Consider the following 5034-nt stretch of genomic DNA (forward strand, 5'->3'; position numbering starts at 1 on the left):
TTTGACCTTTGACCTTTGACTTCATGACCCCAAACTTTCACCAGAGAATCTTAATTGGGTAATACATGTATACACTAAGTTTAAAGAAAATATCTTCAGGCATTGCATAGATATGGTGGAAATAGTGAAATTTTACGTATTTGACCTTGATCTTTTGACCTTTGACCTTGAGCATGTGCACCCAAAAGTTGATAGGCACAACTTCACCCCCTAATACACATACATGCCAAGTTTCATTAGGATACCTCAAAAGGTTTTTTAGTTACGCTGTCCACAAAATTCATTACAGACGGAAGGACGGACGAACGGAAAGACGGACGGACGGACGGACGGAAGGACGGACGGACGGAAGGACGGACGGACGGAAGGACGGACGGACGGACGGACAACCCGAAAACATAATGCCTCCGGCACCACTTCGTGGCAGAGGCATAAAAATGTCTTTACTATTTGAAGGTTTACTATTTGGTTGCAAAAGGATTTCATCAAATTGTCATATGTTTAATCAACCCTACGACAAATAATCAACTCATTAAAACAAAACAGAGGCACAAAAGTAACCTCAGGTTGAGGCCCAGATTTAGGGCAATACAAAACACAGTGTATTTTCTTTTCCACAATATGTATTTAATTTTCACTTTTATGGTCACCCCCCCCCCCCCTTCTCTCTCTCTCTCTCTCTCTCTCTCTCTTGCTATCTATTTACCTCTTTATCTTTACAAAGGGATAATCTTTCTTTGGTTACATGATTTCTTCAAAAATAATTACAAGGTGCAAAATATATCCAATAGAATCATATTTTTAAATAAGACACATTGTGGCTGATACCAGAGGAAGATTGCTGTTAACAACAGACATAAAACTATTCATGGCATACAGTGAATAAAGTGTAGGATATGACTGTCATTCCATTCTTCTTCCTACTAACTCCTTGGGGATGTTTCATAGAGCTGTTCTCAAAGTTACAGATGACTTAAGAATGACTGGTGATCAGTTCTGATGTGCTTTACTTATCAGAGCTTCAATAGTTCAGTACAAGAACTAATCACCAGTCGTTAAGAAGTCGTTCATAACTTTAAGAACAGCTTTATGAAACACCCCCTAGATGTTATCTGGTCATACAGTCAAACACACACGGGTCATTCTTGGACTTAACATCCAATCCCATTTACATAAACTGTTTATCTGAAGAAAAGCATTTGACATCAGAATATCCTATGCTGAAATTTACCTTAGACCAGCAATGAATAAATGAAAATACATGTACTTTTACTCTCATTCTTTGTTACAAAATACTATGATATCTCTAAACTTACTATAAAATAACCAGACTTTGTTCTTGTAAAAAGTTACAATGTGACCTTGAGTTCCCTTCTTCATCTCAGTGTTTAATCATAGAAAGAAAATTTGTTTGTGAGACCCAATGATTAGCAAATAATTATTCTTGCCCTAAATGTCAATAAACTTGAATTAACAATGACAGATAGAACTGATTTCAATGACAAAGAGACATAATATTGAAATGGGCAAAGAAAAAAAGAACTACATAACATGATATCACAGAATTATACTCACACTAGAAATCTCTACATGGTCACACACTAACTATACATGGATGTTATCTCGAAGAACTTTGCGGTGCCGCTTTGGCAATAATATATACAACATTTGATCTATTCACAATGTAAGTTCATAAGGCACATTTTGGTTAATACCAATGGAAGCATCCGAGTAAAGGAAGATCCAAAAATAGACTATTTACAAAGAGAGACACAGAAAGAGAAAAAAATATTGCTGGAAAGTGATAAGTGATCAGTAGGAGACATGTGAGTCAAGGCGGGTGGATCATATGTAGAGTGAATCAAAGTGAAGTAGTCTGAAAGAATCTTTATATTTTTCAGAATACAGTACTTTCAATCTCAGTTATCTGACCATGTTGGGACTGGGGGCTATCTGGTTAAGTGATATTATCTGCTAAGTAAAATATGGTCAAGCCTGTGAGGTTTATTTCAGGTATTATCAATTACCACTCACTACAATGATTCACATATTTGCAGGTTTGAAAATTCAAATACTGTGGAAACAGTGGAAATCCACCTTTCTCTTGATCTTTGTTCCTTATAGTAACAGTATTTTGGTTGGTCTACATGGAATCAAAGTGATCCACATTTTACAAACCCTCATTTTCCTATCTCCTCGTATTTGCAAGAGAATCATTGTTTCTAGTGTTTGTAAAGTATCATGCTGATATTAAGAAACAATTGTCTGCCTGTCTATGTCTAGATAATAGAGAGATCCAGTGCACTCCCGTTGTAATGAACACGGTTATAATGGAATTCCGGTTACAACGAAGTAAAGATTCAGGCCTCAACACTAACCGCTCTATGTTTTTTTATTGTTTATTTGTTCAGATATAATGAAATTACGATAAAACGAAAGAAAACTGCCGGTCCCAAGGACTTTGTTATAACGAGAGTCCACTGTAATGAAAAGTATTGGCCAGATAACCGAAGCTGGACTGTAGTGAGAACTGTGTGAATTTGGCCCTGTGATGATCTCTCACTGTCAAAGTGAAATAGAAACTTTCACATCTAATGAAACCAACAGCTGTATTCATCCTGAAATGTTTGTTCAATCGATTAACATTACAACTGTGAATTAAAGTAGGGATAGATTCCTTTTTTTAATGTCTTAAACTGAAGTTGATCACCTCTTTGTTGAAATGTACAGGCATGTACGGTGTTCCCACATGCAATGAAGATTTCAGAGCTGACTTAATGAGAGTATGAAGGGGGAGATTCTATGTAAGGTTTGAAGAACACAATCATTTCATATCAGCTTTGGCAATTTTTACTCAATCTCTAACTATCTACATCATTATAAAGCTACCCAAGTCAATCAAACCTATTTACATCAGTTCACAAGGCACATCAAGGCCCTCGGGAAGAAAGCAAAAATGGAAGACATAATGCGATTTTGCTGCTTGTGCTTAACAAGGCACATAAAATGAAAGTTTTCTATCAACTTTCTTAACTTATGAATTTGGAATGTATTGCACAAGAAATACATAGATATCATAAATATTTCATTATTACATAGTCATAGTACTCTACATAGCTACACTTTACAATCAAATAATTATGTGATACTATACATATTGTATATGTCACAAACATTCATTTTTTCATCTTTACAAGAAACAGAAATAAATCATTCTCTTTAGAAAAGAATCCCACAATGGACCATCTAATGCTGTATGAAATATGAAGCAGAAGTTGACATGAATCACATAGAACACTTTGTCACAATCATAACCCCGGATAAATAGTTGAGTTGTTAGCTCTACAGAATCATAATATACATAAATATGTTGCATTTTTTCTATTTACTATTTTTTTCTGATGAAATAAATACTTTTGAGTATGATATCAGATTGTCGGCTTTGCTACCAAAATCCAAACTATACACAATATCCACTAACACAAAACATTAACTCGCAACACTTGTGTTGATTGGTACACATTACACAATATTAAACGGGTTAGTCAAATACCGGTTAGTGATTGGCTAAACACAGTCACGTGATGGAGGCACATTCGTAATGTTCTCCCATGGGAAAACATTTTCACGTAACAAATGACGGAAGGCCTGGGACCGCGAGCGCACAGTGAATTTGGCTCCACGCTGTGCGATGAGCAAGCGATCGAGTGCGTTGTGTTGGTGGTTGACGTTGACGTATTTGACTAACCCACATAATATAACAGATGATGACTTTAGTTGTCGGGAACATGTACCAAATGTTCAATACTCAGGGTCTGAAATGCTATTTAGGGAGGCTATAAGTCCCTCAACTTTGTCTCGGGACTTACAAAATATAACCTCCCTCAATAGCATTTCAAACCCTTCTGGTGGAACATTCGGTATGTTCCCTCCCCCGCCAGTCATCATCTATAGAATGTCATGTCACACACCTACATACACAAGACTATCTACACACTTTACCTTGTCTATAATGGCAAGTTTACATGTCAAGAAAATGTAATGTGTGAGAACGATGAAAAAAAAAGTGAACATCAGATACATTTGCTGAGCAGGTATGAATACACTTCCATAGATCTACAAACTATGTATGATAATCAGAGTTCCTACATGCACAATGACTTGGTGATATCCAATTTTTTGTACGAAAAAGATTCCATGCATATACACCCACCAAAATTAGCTTAAATCCTATCAATGACAAATGGATACCTACATAATTCCTCCACTCTATATGATATAGAACTGTAAGAATCAAGAACACAACAGAAATTGGATATATGTACAAAATTGCACTATTTAGAGATATTTCTATGACAGAATTTGAAGCTGTCATGAATGGAGGGGTTTGAGAAGGGAGGTGCTAGGATGGCACAATCTACTTCTATCTCTGTGTAGGTAAATAATGTATGGTAATCTACTAACAAATGTGGGATACATTCCCTGTTGCCAACTAATTCATGCCGTGTATCTATTCAAAATAATACTTAATCAAATGCTTGTAGCACAAGATCTACCTGGTAGTCCTTACCAGTAAATGGGGAAAAGAAATATACCTTTCTCAGAAATAAGTTATTCAGAAATACTCAAACAATACATACATACACACACACACACACACACACACACAAACATTAAAGATAATTTTTCAAGTACCTTGATTATTCAATTTGTTGTTTTATACACATATTTCCTAAAAAGATTTTACTATTTGTTTACTCGTTCCGTCTCTTATCTATACAGTAATAAGGAAAGAGGTATGGTACAGCCTGGAAGATTTCAACACTGTACAGATCTAATATACGTCTCCTCCATCCAAATAATGCAGGAATAAGATATGTTGAAGATGTCTTGGCCATTAGGAGTGGGTAGAGATGAAAGCTCATCAAACAAAATCTAATAAATTACTTATTCCAAAGTTTTGAGTATTATTGTTTTACTCATAAATATGAAGATACTGATGATGGTAGATGACTGATACACCTCAAATAGTGA

This window comes from Diadema setosum, chromosome 6 (assembly GCF_964275005.1).
Source record: "Diadema setosum chromosome 6, eeDiaSeto1, whole genome shotgun sequence".
NCBI classification, from domain to species: Eukaryota; Metazoa; Echinodermata; class Echinoidea; order Diadematoida; family Diadematidae; genus Diadema; species Diadema setosum.